A 19,326-nucleotide genomic window follows, 5' to 3' on the forward strand; every position below is an offset into this window, starting at 1 on the left:
TTCCTTCCTCAAGAACATAAAAGAGATTATCTGGGAAGAATAAAAGAGGCTGGGGAAGTTCTTGTTTATCTTCTGACTTAATCGATCTTGTGAAATTCTAGTGCATTGTCTGATAACCCACCTGCTGTTATAGCCTCAGCTCAGCAGCCAGGGTTAAATAGTTGGAATGAGTGTTCAGTGTAAGCTGAGATTATTGGCTTGAATTAAATTTAATAATGTTACATAATTTTTTAATGGTTTGGTTTCTTTCCTCTGATAATAGCATTAAAAAACATACCATCTTTAGTTACAAATAATTCTTGAATTGCCCCTTTCTCTACCTTATAACCCATGTTTTTTAGTTTCTAATCATCAAGGGCATGAAACTGTCCTCATAGAGGAACTGTTATCATAGTAGACTTAGTGGATCTACATATCCAAACATATGAAACAGATTTTTCAAGTATCTAAAATGGAGAATGTGCCTCAAAATTTTGAGATCTTATAAATCCATCTGTCCCCTAATAATAAAATTCATACTAATTCTGAGAATATTTCCATCACCCACTCCAGGGTACTATTGACTGCCTAACTCCTGGATTTTAAACTAATGTTCGGTTCTTCAGCAGATGTAGTTTATTATATAACTGCAGCCACTCTTTAGGTGAAACATGGTACATGTTCTGAAATACTCCTTTAGTTTCGATGAAAAAATAAAATTCATTTTGTAATATGACGTAGTCTTCATTCAGGCTTACTTTTGATTAAATATTAATTTTTAAATATATATATATACTTATTGGTGCATAGATAAAAATACTGAAAGGATGTGTTCTAAAGTGTTAATAATGACTACAGATTACAACATAATAGGGCTAATATTTCTTTTTTCCTTGTACTTTTCTGTATTTTCATTTTTTTCTGTAATGAACTTGCATTCTTTTTGTAATCAAGAAAAAACTCTCAATACTATTTTTTGAAAGCTAACAGAGCCTAAAAACTTATATTTCTGCTTAACACAATACCTCACAGCTGGCAAGTGAATGCAGATCAGTTTTGCAAATATCAGAAAGTAGTAGAAATCAGCAAACATTAATATTTAAATAATGCTGTGAAATTACTAATTTTACCTATTTCTATTTATTGTAGTTAAACAGTACAGTGCAAAATTTGATCAGTTTATCCCTTCTTTTATTTCCAAGATACAATTTTTTTTTAAAAGTAGGCAGCAATTTTTTTAATGATATGCCAGATATACCAAATTTCATAAGGAAACATGTTTTTAATTTCAGGCCTTTGAATATGATATTACTCATAAGCATGAGTATTTATGAATATATAGGAAAAATAGGCTTGAAAACTTTATTTCTTTTAGCAGTCAACAATATTTAGCCTATCAGAATGCTTGAATAGATAAACATTCCTACTGTTTTAATTTTGAATATAGATTGCCTCGTGCTGATGGGAAGTATTGTTAATTTTAATAAAATTAACTTTATATTGTTATTTCACTGCTTTATAATAATTTTACATGGTGCCCTGGGGATGCCTCTGTTTTACATTATCAGGTGTCACATTTGCCATTTGTTTGGCACAGCAGCGTTCAGCTTCACTTCCCTGTTCAATTGCCTGAAGCCACACTATTCATGTTATATTACAAGTAGCTATTTTGCTATACACTGCACAAGTTTATATACTTTTATTTTATATGTATATATCATTCTTGTATTTTCTCAAAATCATTGTTTTGTGCTATTTCCCAGCATTTCTCTTGCTTGCCTTTAGGTAGACACAGTTACGATAACAAGTTGGCTAAGATTCCTAGCAGTCTGCCTCCAGTACTAAAATGTTTAAATTTCTTTTCTTTGCTTTGCTTTTTTTTGAGATGGTCTCACTTTGTCGCCCAGGCTGGAGTGCAGTGGCACATCTTGGCTCACTGCAACCTCCATCTCCTGGGTTCAAGCAAGCCTTCTGCCTCAGCCTCCTGAGTAGCTGGGACTACAGGTGCACGCCACCATACCTGGCTAATTTTTGTGTTTTCAGTAGAGACGGGGTTTCACCATATTGGCCAGGATGGCCTTGAACTCCTGACCCCAGATGATCCACCCGCCTTGGCCTCCCAAATTGCTGGGATTACAGGTGTGAGCCACCGCACCCAGCCTAAATTTATTTTCCATCTGGTAGTCAGCCACTATTTTGATAGATTCTTAGCCAGTGCTTCATTGTTTTTGATGAATTATAGCTTAAAAACCCCTTAAGATATAACTTTTTATAGAGAGAATTATTGCTATTTAAAAATAAGGGGAAATTATTGATGACTTTCATAACTCACTGTATGTCAGACAGATCACTGAGAGATAATTAATCAGAACATGCCTTCATTAAATGTTACCACTTGTCTTAAACTCTCCCACGAATTCATAGAAATCAGACTAGCAAATAATCTATTAGAGAATTCAATATTTGTCAAATTAAATAACACTGTTACTAAATATACAGTAATTAAATTAAAGATATACCAACTTCCTCTTGAGTCAGTCCATGTTTTTACCAATTTTTCTCTTTTTTAAAAAACACAAGTTTATGGCTTAGCTTTGAGTTCCATCTGCTTTGAATTCTGTTACATGTTTTTATTATGACGCTATGTAAGACGTAAGAGGGTGCTACGACATTTTGGTTAACTGTGTCAAATATTTATTGTGAACAATTCTAAATATACATTTCAAATAGGCTTTCTTTTCCACTTGCGTTTGTATATATGTGTTGATAAGCAAGCTGGTATATTGGACCTTATGTACAGCTGACGGGTATTTGACTGATAAGCTAATGAACTCTAGAGTCTGAGCAGCATTTAACTAACTGATAAATAATAAAAAGCAAACTAATCAATTTAACCCTGTTTTAGTACTTAATAGTCAGAGAGCAAATAAAAGTTAGTACTGAGAAGTTTTTATAAAAGTATGCTTTATATTGGCATTTTTGTTTTTCAGAAATGCCTCCTTTTTTTTCTTTCTTGCCAAAAATTTCTGTGGCTAGTAGGAACTATGTCTCTGCTTTGAATTATACCATTATTCCATGTTATTAGGAATCATATATCACTTCCTTTCACACCTTCGAGTTTAATATTTTGTGTACACTCTTTTAGTTAGAATCTTGGAACGATATATAATAGTCTTACCTTTGGTTCTACTAAAAAAAAAAAAAAGTAATTACCCTGCCATTCTCTTAAAGCCTAGGTTGCTTATTAGATATATTTTTCATTTTCTATTATTATTGTGAATTTTGTAGGTTTGAGGGATGTTGCTGACTATAGGTAATGAAAATGTCGAACCAGGTGGTAAGAGTCACTCCTGTGTTCTAGTTGTGGCACTGGCACAATTTGCCAAATAACTTTGATAAAGAAATTAAAATTATCTAGATGATTTTTATTTTATTTATTTATTTTTGAGACGGAGTCTTGCTCTGTCGCCCAGAACTGGAGTGCAATGACACGATCTTGGCTCACTGCAACCTCCATCTCCCGGGTTCAAGCAATTCTCCTGCCCCAGCCTCCTGAGTAGCTGGGATTACAGGCGTGCGCCACCAAGCCCCGCCAATTTTTGTGTTATTAGTAGAGACAGGATTTCACTATGTTGGCCAGGCTGGTCTCGACCTCCTGACCTCGTGATCCACCCGCCTTGGCCTCTCAAAGTGCTGGATTACAGGCGTGAGCCACCGCACCCAGCAAAAATTATCTGGATGATTAAGATGAGCAATATGAAGAGGAGTTATAAGAAAGTGGGGAAGCAACTATTAAGCTGATTTCAAAGCCAAAAGAACTCTTGCTCTTGAGGAAGAAGTCGAGTGTGTGTGTGTTTGTTATGGAATGTTGTAGATGTTAATTTGCCTGTTGAATGCTTATATAACTTAGATCCACTCAGTAATTCCTAGTTGGTTGTTTGCCTCTGGCTGAATTCATAAACTTTATTTTTGCTTTTCTAGTTCAAGTACTCAGAGATCCTACATATACTATTTGAAGTGTTACATATAGCGATTGCAATGGCAGTATTGCAAAGAAATTTCTTGCAGAAATTTAGCAGGACATGGGGAGAATTTGAGGCTAAAAATTGTTTGCGTAATCTCCATTCTGAACCAGAATTGGAGACAAATGACCTTTGTGCACAACACATTCATGGCTATTAATACATTTCTAAATTTTTAGAGGAAAATTATTTGAAAAGATTTTATGAAGTCTCTGGATGTAGGTAATTTGAATCATGTTTATAAATATTTTACCTGCCTTGAATAGATTAGTTTTGCCCAATAACAATTTCAGAGTGGCTAATGTGGCAATATAAATATGAATATTTAGGGGGGCATTTTTTCTTTATGCAGTAAATGTGATTAGTAATGATTTCTTTTACATAAGTTTTTTATAGAACATTGCTTTATAAAGGAAACTTGAAGTTAAGTTTGAGGAATTACATAATGAAATCTTCTGGGAGTATGTGGTTTAGGTATAATTACAATAGTGAAAATATATAATTTATACTTGCACAATACCTCTCACTGAAGGTTATAAAAATAAATCTTGTTATATATTCCAGGCTTCACATTTCTTATATGCATCCCTATATGATTGAAACAGCCTTCCTGCTATGGTCTAACAATAATCCCACATTCAGAAACACCTAAAATTTAGTTTTATACAGCAGATCTTCTCTGTAAGGTAAAATGAATGACATCTCATTTGTCTTCTTGTTTCTTTCTACGTTTTCTCCTTTCACCAAGCATTTGAGGTAGCCTCCCCAACCTGTTTAAGACTTTTCCCCAAGCTGAGTCACTGCTATCAGAAATTACTGTTGCAATCATTTATTGAGAGCCCTTTATGTGCTAAGCACTGCACTGGCTGTTTTCCATATAATATCTCATTTTAATTCTCACAGTAATTCTGTAAACTAGATATTACCATTCCCATTTCATCGATGTGTACACTTGAGAATCAGAGAGGTTAAGTAACTTTCCTAAAGCCATACTGCTCAGCTGTGGCAAATCAGGACTGTTCATATACATCTGACTCCAAAAGTAAATGTCTGAGAAAACAAGGAACAGATTAAGAAGCAATATTCAGAATTCCTGTCTCCTTTTCTCACCACAGAATTGCACATAATGGCTGTTATGATTTCTGGTGGAGAAAAAGATGAATGATAAAAATGCAGCATTTGTTTAGGGTCAGAGGATCAAAAGGGCTCATAGGAAATATTGACATAGGAGCTCCCCGTTTTTGTTTTGTTTTGTTTTGTTTTTTTGATATGGAGTCTTGCTGTGTCACCCAAGCTGGAGTGCAGTGGCACGATCTCAGCTCACTGCAACCTCCGCCTCCCGGGCTCAAGCGATTTTCCTGCCTCAGCCTCCTGAGTAGTTGGGATTACAGGCACACGCCACCATGCCCGGCTAATTTTTGTATTTTTAGTAGAGACAGGTTTTCACCATGTTGGTCAGGCTGGTCTCCAACTCCTGACCTCATGATCCACCCGCCTTGGCCTCCCAAAGTGCTGGGACTATAGGCATGAGCCACCATGCCCGGCCAGGGCTCCCTTTTTCTCTCTAGACTTAGTATGACCAGAAAGAGGAGGTGGTATCGTATAAAGGAGAGGAGGTATAAGTAAGCTTTCTTCTGCTTTACTAGAATCACCACTCCCATCTTATTCCCTTATTCAAATATGTTGCTAAACGCCTCTTTCCTCATCCTTAATAACATCTTGGCCATAAAGCAAATACCATAAAAGAACATTTAGAGATGGCTGTGAGGATTTGGAGAGCTTAGAGAGTAAATGCACCAAAACCATAAAACATGGCCTCTCTGTGCATCAGAAGAGGACTCAGGCCTACTATAAGAGAAATCTCCATATATTAGTAATTGCTCTGTAGGCAAATCCATACCTCAATGTCTTTCAGTACGACTTTCATAAATCTCAGCAACTAAGAATTTCAGTGTGCTGAAAACTACCAATCTGGTAACCTGATCAGTGTTTAATGACTACTGTGGGAGAATTGTGTTAAATTGTGAAGAAAATCCAAATGCTTTCAGTCTTACCGTGTATGTCTCCACCAATTCTTTGGCAGCCCCTGAAAGGCAGGTCCTCCCAGACTTGGCTAAAGTCTGGTTTCCTTTAAGATTTCCAACCTTCTACAACTGCTAAAATATATGCTAGTTGACATAGATATGTTCTCTAGTTAAGGTGAGAGCAAAATTGTCAAAGATGTATAGATCCCTGCGTTACTTATACAAAAGGGATATATTGAATATAAGTGTATTTTTTCCCACAACGTGCCAATTGTGCTTTTTGGATGCTGTTTTTGAACATGATGACAGAGTATGTCTGAACATAGAAGTCACCTGTGTACTCATATCCAAGTCTCCTTCATAGATCATCACCTTTGAAATTGGCAGAACCCACCATAGGCCCATGTGCGTCTGAGTACACTGAAAGAATGACATTTTGTAAATTACCTATGCTAAAATGGCAAACAGTTTTTCCTCCATGTTCTAATAACTACTCATGAGTGGTCTGTTTCAGTGTTTCAAACCCACCATAAAGTTTCTATTTGATATAGAATGTCTTAAAAGAAATTGGCCTCCACAAATTATTTCTTATCTTTATTGGTTCTATTCATGACCTACTTTTTAAAAACATTATTATAAAGGATAGCCCCTTAAAATCAGAACAACTACAAATTTTTGCCATAAATGGAGTTGAATTGGCCAGTCAACGAGTTGGCAGCTCTTACTAGGAGAATGGACTGTGTGGGATTTAGCAAGAAGCAGGGGGAAGCAAGTGGAGAGGTAAAGGAAATCTTAGCAATATGAAAGGGAGGGAGCAGCTCCTTTACCTGTGAGCTGAGTTTAGGCTGGACAAACAATTTCAAAGTTACATCCCAGGCATTCTAAGAGGAGTAGACAGAGAATGGCATTGAAATAAACTGAGTAATCATGGTGTTCCAAGAATGACAGGTGAGAGTCTGGGACATTAATCAGGGAGGGAAGTACAGTCTGATCTCAGAAGAGGAGGCTGGCTAGAGTCCCACTTCTGCCCTGGGGAACTAGCTAGGTACAAGATGCCCAGACAGAAGGGCCAGTTAGGCAGACTGAGAGCACATTGTCCTCCTTATTCCTAAGTTATTTCCCACGCAGAGGGAAACAGAATGGAGCAGCAGCTTGTATCCAGCCGTCGCTCACTTTAGAAGAGGAATCTATCTACCACCACTAAGATTTTCAAGAGTTAGTGAGATCCTGCCCCCTGCCTGCCGCTAGATTATAGTTAGAGGGAAATATAGCCAGTCAGCCAAGTTAATAGACATATGATCTCGGCTGTATGATTGATTGGACCAAGGCTGATGCATCCATAGATGGCAGAGGTTATTATAAGCACCTAGAGTCAGAGTCTGAAAGGGTTAAATAACTTGCCCCAGGTCACAGACCAAGAGGAAGTTGAACAGTGATTTGAACCCATGCAGTCTAATTCCAGAGTTTATCCTGGTTTTAAGCACTATGCTATGCTGCCTTAATGATATATGCATCTAAATTTTATTATTATTTTATTTTTCTTATTACATCTAAATTTTAGATACAACTTTAAACATGACTTCCCTTAGGAAACTTTCTCCAGCTCTGTATCATAGTCTACTCTAATCACTTTTCTCTGCATTCTCTCATCAGTTATGCTGGGTGGCAGGGGGAAGCTTGTTTGTCTTGACTCACAGCAGGAGTCTCTTGGTATTACCTATATTTTAGAAATGCCCAACACGTCTAAGCCACAACTTCCTTGGTGTTTCTGTATTCAGGTAATTATTAAATTATATTCTGTCTCTGAAATAGGAGCTTGACTCTCCCAAACATCTTCTTAACTAGAAAATGCACTAGTTTATGACTATTTTAGAGATCTTCAAGTACTTGCTTTTTTAGCCAAACTGAGAAAATAATTACATGATTGCTAAGAGTGGATGGCATTTTGTAGTTATTGTTCCCTCAAATGGGTGGGTTTGCATTTATCAAAGGAACACAAAAATGTGCAGTTTTCCTTACCAATAAAAAGGGCAGTTTCTTTTTTTCTTTTTCTTTTGTTTTTCTTTTTTTCTTTTTTTTTTTTTTTTTTTTGAGACCGGATCTTGCTCTGTCACTTAGGCAGCAGCAGTGCAGCGAGGCAACCTTGGCTCACTGCAACCTTGACCTCCTAGGCTCAAGCAATCCTCTCACCTCAGCCTACTAAGTAGCTGAGACTACAGGCGTACACCACAATGCTTGACTGACTTTCTACTTTTTTATAGAGCTGAGGTCCCACTATGTTGCCCAGGCCGGTCTTGAACTCTTGGGCTCAAGCAATCCTCCTGCCTTGGCCTCCCAAAGTGCTGAGATTACAGAGATGAGTCACCTTGCCCAGCCAAAAGCAGTTTCTTAGTTTTGGTAGTTATACTGTGGTTATACAATATGTTAGCTTTGAGGCAACAGGGTGAAAGATAGATGAGAACTCTGTAATATTTTTGCAACTTTTCTGAAAACTTAAAATTATTTCAAAGTAAAAAGTTAAAAAAGTGAGGTATTAGTTTGGGTAGAGGTGAGGAATGAATGGAGGAAAATAGAGGAAACAGAATTGGCCATGAGTTGATAATTGTTGAAGCTTGATGATAGGTACAGGAGGTTCATTACATTATTTCTATACATTTGTACATGTTTAAACTTTTTATAATTTCTTAATCTAATAAAATGAAACAGAAAGGCATAAAAGGAAGTATTAAGTGCAGTTCAACTTTGGGTAAACATAAGAATTTTCCAAATGATATTGTTAGCTGAGACAAACTTATATTATTTTGGGATTTCTGTTTTCTTTGCCATTCTTATTATTGGTGCATGAAGAATCAAGTAAATGCTTGTGTGATTTTTTTAACTGTAGAATATGTACTCTTAGTTACACTTAGCTGTTGTTCTTCAGGTTTTCCTTATCGCTGCAGTACTAAAAATATATGCATTAGATAAACTAGAATTTTTTTAAAGTTGTCTTGCCTGTCCATAAACTAGTAAATATTAATATTTATTTTCTGTCTGTTTTTGTTTTATTGTTTTTCTAAACAATGTGAGTATGAGGTCATGCCTAGTGGCATATATTTTCTCATTGATTTTATAATAAAATTATAGTGTTCCAAAGATAATAAATTATACTAGATCAACACTTATGGGTAAGAGAAGTTTTCAGTGCCATGTTAAAACTTAAGCCATGGATCACTAGATGGTGGCCACAGTGTTAATTTCTTATTTTCTAAAGCTCTCCTTTTAAAGATACCTAAATTAGATTTTCCTTACAAGTAAATTCCCTTAATTTGTTTGGAAATATAAAGGTTTTTCTTTAAAGCACAATTTGAAAGCACGCTGCCTCTGCCTACCAGCCTAAATGAGCGGCATTTGATGTGCGATCAGGCAGTCTCCACTTGGAGAGCATCATGGGCACTAGGAGCAGTGAGAAGAACCCCATCAGGGAGTGCCATGACAATGACAAAGAGCTTCATGGTTTCTTATTGGGCACCAGTAGACTGAAGTGCTTTAAAACTTGAGCTCTGGGCCAGGTGCAGTGACTCACGCCTGTAATTCCAGCACTTTGGGAGGCCAAGGCGGGTGGATCACGAGTTCAGGAGATCGAGACCATCCTGGCCAACATGGTGAAAACCCATCTCTACTAAAATACAAAAAATTAGCCAGGCATGGTGGCGTGTGCCTGTAATCCCAGCTACTTGGGAGGCTGAGGCAGGGGAATCGCTTGACCTCGGGAGGCGGAGATTGCAGTGAGCCGAGATCGCGCCACTGCACTCCAGCCTGGCAACAGAACAAGACTCCATCTGAAAAAATAAAGATAAATAAAAATAAAAAAGTAAAAAAACTTGAGCTCTGGGTTTAGACTGCCTAAGTCTGAGTACAGGTTCTGCCTTGAGTGTTTATAACAGCTTTATTCACTGAAACTGAAAACAACCCAAGTATCCATCAACTGGTAAGTAAACAAATTGTGTTTCTATTCAGCAATAAAAAGGGATAAACTACTGATACACACAACTACATGGATGAATCTTAAAGGTTTTATGCTAATTAAAGGAAGCCAGACATAAAATATTAGATACTATATGATTTCATGTATTTGACATCCCTAAAAAGTCAAAGCTATAGACACAAAAATAGATCAATGATTGGCAGGGCCAGTGATAGAAAGAGTGGATTGACTACAAAGGGGCAAAAAGGAGCTTTTCACAGTGATAGAAATAATCTATATCTTGATTTGGTAGTGGTTATACAACTACTATATATATACGTATATATTTGTCAAAATTCATTAAACTGTACATTTAAAAAAATTGTTTTTTTGTGTGTGGTTTTTTGTTGTTGTTGTTTTTTGTTAGTTTTTGAGACAGAGTCTCACTCTGTCACCCAGGCTGGAGTGCAGTGGCATGATCTCGGCTCACTGCAACCTCTGCCTCCCAGGTTCAAGTGATTCTCCTGCCTCAGCCTCCCAAGTAGCTGGGATTACAGGTGCCCACCACCACAGCCAGCTGATTTTTGTATTTTTAGTAGAGACGGTGTTTCACCATGTTGTACCACGCTGGTCTCAAACTCCTGACCTCAGGTGAATCCGCCCACCTCTGCCTCCCAAAATGCTGGGATTCCAGGCATGAGCCATAGTGCCTGGCCAAGAATTGTATTTTATGTAAATTATATCTCAATAAACTATTTAAAACCAAACATACAAAATATGTTTTCCAGAACTCGTTTTGATTTGTCTAGTTTCCATAAACAAGCTTATTGTTATTGCTTTAGATCATTTGTCTTTCTAGAACCAAGCAATATATGAGTTCTTTCCATGAGACATATGTATATTTTCTTCTCTGTCTGCTCTCTTCTGATAAAACTGTATGACAACAGGGCCCCAGGGGATGAAGATAGCAAAGGGGACCTTGGGTTAAATGCTGGCATTAGGAGACAAGCTCTTAGAAGGAACTGTGAGCACAGGAAAGAAGGATTTAGGGAAAATGGAAGCTGGCCCAAGCTACAAAGAGAGAAAGACCCAAGAACAGAGTGTTGGTGGGCCATAGGAATGGAGGAGATGGATGAGATGACCCCGTTGGGGAAAGGGAAGCTAAGAGAGTGGAATGAAATAGACTTCTTTGGGTATCACAGCCCTCAAATTAACATGTTTACACATTCATGACACCCAAGTGGCTTCAATTTCTCGGCAGTGGAATTTATCACATAATTAGGCTTTTAGAAAAAAATTCATTTTTTTCCATTAAAAAACCTGACAAATGGTCCACATGTATCATTTGGACACAGGTCACATTACCCAGATAATGAACTCTTTCATGTAAAATTTCCAGTAGATTTTTAACATGCAAAGTCCTCCTCATATGTTATCCTGCATTGATCCGATTGGAGCTGTTAGTGTCTAGTGGATCAATGATCAGCAAACTAAAAAGTCACTTAGTGACTATGACACCCATGGCAGTGTTAGAATCCATTGTGTCAGGAATCCTTGTTTTATTAACTCTGTAATTACCTGTTCAGCTGAACCGGTGAATTTTATTACACATTTTCTTTCACCTGAATGAGACCTTTGCACTTCTACTAGCGCCCTAGGATCTTCTTTTTTTTTTTTCTCTCTGCTCCATGTCTTTCTCCAGTGCTCTTTGGCTTGGCTGCCATCTATTTTGGCAGAGAAGTGTGTGGGAAGGAGGCCTTAAGAATACCATCACCTTGCTTTGGAAGCTGTTAAGTGGCCTCATCCTCCAGGATAGTTGCTTCAGTTGAGACACATTTAGTACTCAGAAGTCAGAAGTGTAACTCGGCTTGCTATATATTGGTGTTTTCCTTAAACAAAGGATAATATGCTGTATGGCCTGGGAGTTAACAACATGGACTTTGGAGGCAGGTCTGGGAACCAATTAGCAAGTTATGTAAGCTCCCTCAGCCCAGGTTTCCTTGTGTGTAAGAGGGGAGGATAGGAATAGTTTCCTCCTCATAGTAACACGTGGATGTCTTTCCAGTACCTGACTCAATATGTCTGAAACTTTGTTTTCTCCCCCCTAAAATCTGTACCTTTTCTTCTTTCTCTTGGTAAATGGTGCTCTCATCTTTGACTTCCTGTCTCTCTTACCCCAGCCCAATATCCAGCCACTCACCAGATGCTATCAATTCTTCATCATAAGTGTTCCTCTGATACATCTGTTACTCTCCATCCCTGCCATCTCCACCAAGCCATTACAGATTCTCATCTGGACTATTAATCATTCAACTGGACTTCCCAAAATTCACTCTTGGCCATTCTTCAAAGACTTTTGTTATCCTTAGCATTAGGTTCAACATAATTAACACATCCAGAAGACTTCACCTGATTCCATCCTTTTCTCCACTCTCATTGAACTGTTGTTGTACTAGAATTATATTCTATTATAATTGAGGTCTCGTTGTGCTAGAATTATATTCTATTATATACATGTAATTTATTTTTTCATTTATTAACTCATTCAACTAACACACACCGGACGTCTACTACTATGTGTCAAGAACAGTGCAGGTAAAGAAAGAAAGAAAGAAAAAAGAACAGCGTAGGCACTGAAAATTCAGACGTGAAGAGGGTCTGTTCTCTGCCCAGGATGAGCTCAATGCCTAATGGTGGATAGAGATACAAGAAAATGATTATGGTAAAATGTAACATGGGAGCAGAGAAGAGAGAACAAAGAAGTTAGCACAAAGAAGGCTTTGTAATGACAGTGAATATATTATGTCTGGAAGGATAAATAGGAATATGTGTTTGTGTGTAATGTTAAGTTAGATGTTTCATGCTAGAAAATATTTTAGAAATATGATAAAAACCCAAAGCATAATTCTTAGAGTATGTAAAAGGTGCCTAATGGTTTCCCACATTATAGAGATTACTTATGTAATAACCATTACTATTCATAATTTCCTTAGAACAAATAAAGCTGAGGCCAGGCACATTGATGCTCAAGTCTGTAATCTCAGTGTGTTGGGAGCCGAGGTGAGGGGAGGATCACTTGAGGCCAGGAATTCAAGACCAGCCTGGGCAACATAATAACAAAAATAAAAATAAAATATTAGCTGGACATAGAGGTATGAGACTGTAGTCCTAAGCTACTTGGGATCCTGGGCAACAGAGCAAGACACTGTCTTTAAAATAAATAACAAAGTTGATTAAACACCTTCTTATTTTCATTGAGTGCTTTTCTGTGACCTTTGTTAAAAATTTTTTTCACTGGTTTTTCGTGGCTAATCTAATAACCCTAAATTTCCATTTTCTTGAAACCTGTCTCAAAAAGTGGGAATTGAAAAGGCTGTTGATGACAGAATATGGTCAGAATCAACCAAAAAATAAATTAACATCTTCAGAATTTGAGCCTTTTTCTAATCAGGAATGCTCCATATATTCATCGTGTAATTAGGCCTTTTTAAATGTTTAATTTCAGTATAGATAAATTAGACTATCCACAAATGACAGAGGGTCTGTTAGTTTGAGGTTTTGTGGCTTGCCTAAGCACAGATTAGGTATGAAATAACTAGTTTTCTAGGAATGCAACTTTAATACTCAGCTGCTGCTGATGTCCACTTGATAAATTTAACTATTAATAACACTTTCTTTTACAAATAGGGCCTTCGGATTGTACTTTGTTTTCCTAACCTTTGGAAAATTGAAAGCATTCTCTTAATTTTTGAAAAATGTATTAAGTAAATGAGATCATTTCTGTAATATAAAAGAAGTATTCTTAAAAGAGAAACTTAAATTTCCTTTTAGGCCTATGAGGCTTATTGACCATATTATTGTGCAGACATTTCACAGAAATATTCTTTACCATAAGGAAACTGATTCATAATCACAGACACTATTTCCATTGTTGGAGGTCATCTCCTGTGTCTAAAGTCTGTCACATAAAGATCACAATGCACTTGTTACATAAAGTATTTTAGTGTTCTTAGTTTTAAGCCCAGTGTCTAAGATACAGAGAAACGCATACAACTAGCTCAATCTGTGCTTCTGAAAGAAACATACATGAATTAAGAAAAATTGAATTGCTTGTAAGACCTCTGAAAGTACTGATGACACCTCAGTTGTGAAGAGCAACGGGAACATTGCACTCTGCTTCCTTCACCTAAAGAATAGAAATAACAAAAGTTACCTGACCCAGGGTAAAGTTGACCTAGAACTCTATAGACTGTTTCATTTGAAATGATTAGGGAAGTACCATGTATGAAACAAAAGAAATTAAGCTGAAAAAATATAAACCATAAGTTAAGAGACCTCATCGTTATAGCTGCATCACCCCTTCTGCTTCCTAATTCTTCCTTACTGATGTAGACTGTGAAGATATAAAGATGAATAAGACCTAGTCCCTGCCTTCAAGGAACTAATAATCCGGTGGAAAACAGATGTGTACAACTAACCATAATCATTAAGATATATTAGTGTTTTCAGCAAAGTGCTAAGTGGAGGGAGAACAAAATAAATGATTAATTTTGCCCAGGGGAATCAGGGAAGACTTCACAGAGGAGGAGACATTTAGCCAAATCTTGAAGGATAAGTAAGATTTAACCAAATAAAGAAAGTAAAGATTCCCTAGAAAGAGAAAGTAGCAGAAAACAAAAGCAAATTATATAAAAATTCTTGGCACATTGGAGAATATTTAGAGAGAGTGGCTGGGGGGGTAGATTACGGTTAGTTGTGAATCATATGGTTATTTATTCCTCTCTTGATCCAATCCTGTCACCTACGGTTGATAGTTAGGCTTTATTTTTTAAGACATTGGGGACTGATCAACCTTAGTATTTTGTGGTGGGCATGTTTCATTGCTTGCCATTGCAGTCAGACCCTCCCCCTTCCTATAAACTCTCTCATCCCCTTCATGTTATCTCCTATTATGTGTGGTATTAATAAGATATAGTTGTCCCTTTCCACTATCAAATCCTTCTTCACCCACCTCTGGTGTTACTAGGGTCCAACCACATAATTTAGGCTTGACCAAATGGATATTTCCTCTTTGAAGACTTTGAATCTTAATTAAGTGATTCAAAGATATGAGGACATCTGGTGATGATATTCATAGCAGCAGCAGCAGCAGCAGCAACAATAGTTGGGATTTTTGCTGTGGTTCCTGTCCCTTGCCCTCAGAAGTTCCCTTGATTCCAACCTTGAGTCAGTTTCTGCTTTGCAGCTAAGAACCCTGACCCAGCAATGTCCAAAACCAAACTCATCATTCAAGTTCAAGAAGTTACACACTGGGAACATGGAACTACAAGTTCAAAACTTCAAATGAAAGGCTTTTCAGAGATGAAAAAAGATTTAAGATCCCTTGTATTAAAGCTGAGAGTTAAAGGTCAAGAGATAGATAATCCAGGGAGAGACTATAGAGGAAGAAAACAAGAGGACCAGAGATAATATCCTGAGAGATGTCAACATACGATGAAGCAGACAGAGGAGCTAGCAAAGATCCCCCTAAATGGATATCAGAGGTAGGAGGAGAACCCAAGGAGGAAATAATTTCAAGAAAGGGCTCAGCAATATCAAATACTGCAGGGAGATCAGAGAGAATAAAGACTAAGAAGAGGTCATTGGGATTGACAATTAGCAGGTCACTGGGTACATTCGAAAGGACAAATTAAGAGTAGCTTTAAAGGTGGGAGCCAAAACTCCATGGTTGAGGAAGTAATGGGAAGTGACAAGTGGAAGCATCAGTAGAGATTGCTTTACTGGAAGTCTGGTAAAGTGAAAGGGAATGAAACAGCTACAGGGATTTGAAGTTGAGAGAAAATTGAGTCTTTTCTCTAGCAAAAGAGTTGGTGGAGGAGGAGGGATTGAAAATATAAGACACAGGAAAGATTGATGTTGGAGCATTATCTAGGAGAAGGAAGGAGGTGACGGCAGTTGTAGCAAGGTTGAATGATTGGCCTTGGAAGGGAGTAGAGCCTCTTTCTTTTTGGAAACAGGACTGGAAGAGGGAAGAAAAGATAAATATTAAAATCACTGGAGCCAGGCACTGTGGTTCACACCTATAATCCCAGTTACTCAGGAGGCTGAGGCAGGAAAATCACTTGAGGCCAGAAGTTCAAGACCAGCTGGACAACATAGTGAGACCCCTGTCTCTTTAAAAGAAAAAAAAATTTTTTTTTGAGGAGTTTCACTCTTGTTGCCCAGGCTGGAGTGCAATGGTGTGATCTCAGCTCACCGCAACCTCTACCTCCAGGGTTCAAGCGATTCTTCTGCCTCAGCCTTCTGAGTAGCTGGGATTACAGGCGCCTGCCACCACGCCTGGCTAATTTTGTATTTTTAGTAGAGACGGGGTTTCTCCATGTTGGTCAGTCTGGTCTCAAACTCCCGACTGCAGGTGATCCGCCTGCCTCGGCCTCCCAAAGTGCTGGGATTACATGCGTGAACCACCATGCCCGGCCAAAAAAATTTTTTTTTTGATACAGAGTCTCACTCTGTCACCCAGACTGGAGTGCAGTGATGCAATCTCGGCTCACTGCAACCTCTGCTTCCTAGGCTCAAGCAATCCTCCTACCTCAGCCTCTGGAGTAGCTGGGACTACGGGCCCATGCCACCATGCCCAGCTAATTTTTTGTATTTTTAATGGAGACAGGGTTTCTCCATGTTGTTCAGGCTGGTCTCAAACTCTTGGATCTGGTCTCAAGTGATCTGCTCACCTCGGCCTCCTGAAGTGCTGGGATTACAAGCATGAGCCACCTCGCTTGGCCTAAAAGTTTGTTTAAATTAGCCAGGCATGGTGGTGTACGCCTATTGACCTACCTACTCAGGAGGCTGAAGCAGGAGGATTCCTTGAGCCTAGGAATTTGAGGCTGCACTGAATAAGCTATGATTGTACCACTGCACTCCAGCCTGGGTGACAGAGCAAGACCCCATCTCTAAAAGTAAAAGTTTTAAAATAAAATATAAATCACCAGAGTTCTTAAACCTGGAGATTCCTCAAGCCTACCCTTAGTGAATTAGAATATTAGTGCAAGGGGTCCCTGAATCTGCATTATTAACAAGCTGCAGGTGACAATTATTCATATTAAAATTGAGAATCACTAATAGAGACTATACAAAAGGAGAGATGGAATTGGAGCTAAAGAGTGATAAAAGAGCTGGGCACAGTGGCTTAGCCCTGTAATCCCAGCACTTTGGGAGGCCGAGGTGGGCGGATCACCTGAGAGGTCAGGAGTTCGAGACAGCCTGGTCAACATGGTGAGACCCGGCCTCTGCTAAAAACACAAAAATTAGCCAGGCGCGGTGGCAGGTGCCTCTAATCCCAGCTACTTGGGAGGCTGAGGCAGGAGAATCACTTGAACCCGGGGAGGCAGAGATCGATCTGAGATCATGCCACTGCACTCCAGCCTGGGTGACAGAGCAAGACTCCATCTCAAAAGGAAAAAAAAAAAAAAAACAGTGATAAAAGTTTGGCATATATAGCCCTTGGGAAACAGGAAATGGAATCAAGCAAAGGATTTCTGAAGAATACTAAGTGTCCAGTGGAGGTTGAAAATTATAAATAAATTAAATATGTCAGTTACCTAAGCATTCTGTTTATTTCTGGTATGCTTGATGGCCCAGGAGGCACAGAAAGGAAATGTTCAGATTGATGCAAGATGTTGGGAATTGCAGGAGTGCAATAGATATCAAAGGGAAAGGGAATCGAGGGTGGTTGATCTTGGAGTTCATGCTGATTAGGCAGGAAAGTGAAATGGTTCTAAATCGAGTGGAAATAAACATCTTTACATAGAGAAGCTCCATTCCCAGTAGGTTGGCTGGATTGAAGGAGTGCAGCTGGGACAGCAAATTCTGAGCTGCTCTTTACGAGTTTTAATGATCAAACCTGCTGTACTTTATCCTTGTTGCCTTTCTATATTTAAACATATTTTAGTGCTGCAGAAGTCATTCCCAGTGTCCCAATGACTCGTCAACTCATGTTAAGACATTGACATTGAAATTTATGAAAATAAGATCCTATTCAGCTGGGCACAGTGGCTCACACCTGTAATCCCAGTACTTTGGGAGGCCAAGGTGGGTGGATTGCTTGAGCTCAGGAGTTCGAGACCAGCCTGGGCAATATGGTGAAACCCCGTCTCTACCAAAAATACAAAAACTTGGCCAGGAGTTGTGGTGCACGTCTGTGGTCCCAGGTACTTGGGAGGCTAAGGCAGGAGGATCGCTTGAGCCCAGTGGGCAGAGGTTGCAGTGAGCCGAGATCGCACCGCTGCACTCCAACCTAGATGACAGAGTGAGACTCTTTCTCAAAAAATATAAATAAATAAAAATTAAAAGTAAGATCGTCTTTACTTAGATAGTTCTTTGTCCCTAGAATCTGAAAAAGAAGACTTATAATGACAATCCTAACAATTCCTAAGTCTTAGTTCCCAAATTAAAAAGGAAGAGGAACACGATGTCTCACGCCTGTAATCCCAGCACCCTGGGAGGCCAAGGCAGATGGATCACCTGAGGTCAGGAGTTCGAGAGCAGACTGGCCAACATGGTGAAACCCCGTCTCTACTTAAAATACAAAAATTAGCCAGGTGTGGTGGCACACACCTGTAATCCCAGCTACTCGGGAGGCTGAGGCAGAAGAATTGCTTGAACCCAGTAGACAGATTGCACTGAGCTGAGATCGCACCACTGCACTCCATCCTAGGTGACTGAGTGAGACCTCATCTCAAAAAAAAAAAAGGAAGAGGACTTATTTTAAAAACATCTGAGAATCATTACTGCTTTTATAATATTTAAATTTCTACATGAATTAAACAGCTAAAGTACATAGTTATCTATCATTCATTTATCCAGTAAAATGTTATGTATTTATGACGCACAAGCATTATAACTAACTTTGAGATTCAGAAGAAGTATACCCTTCCGTGTTTTTTTTAAAAGGGGGATGTCAATTTACTTAGGAAGTCAAAACATAAATTGATAAAGTAGCAATAGATAAAAAGCAACGCTTCTCAAACAAGAAGTACAAGTGATACAGGAGGCATGTATCAGAACCCCCTAAGGAGATTTTTCGGAATATAAATGTCCTCACCCAAGTCAAATCAGAAGATTGGAGAAAGTATGCTTGGTTTGAAAAGTTCCAAAATTATTTTAATACAGTTCCCACCAGCTCTTAAAAATCACTGAATAGAGAAAAAAAAATCAAGAAATAAGAATAGTCCAGGTGCAGTGGCTCATGCCTGTAATCCCAGCACTTTGGGAGGCTGAGGCAGGAAGATTGCTTGAGGCCAGTAGTTCAAGATCGACCTGGGCAAAAAAGCCAGACCTTGTCTCTACAGATGAT

At 38.4% G+C, this 19,326-nt stretch overlaps 1 protein-coding gene across 6 annotated transcripts in view; it reads left to right on the forward strand.

The window, feature by feature from the left end:
• The window catches only part of SKAP1 (src kinase associated phosphoprotein 1), a 307,330-nt gene that overhangs the window by 150,084 nt on the left and 137,920 nt on the right, over window positions 1–19,326 (forward strand). The window lies entirely within an intron of this gene.

This window comes from Pongo pygmaeus, chromosome 19 (genome assembly GCF_028885625.2).
Source record: "Pongo pygmaeus isolate AG05252 chromosome 19, NHGRI_mPonPyg2-v2.0_pri, whole genome shotgun sequence".
Taxonomy (NCBI): Eukaryota; Metazoa; Chordata; class Mammalia; order Primates; family Hominidae; genus Pongo; species Pongo pygmaeus.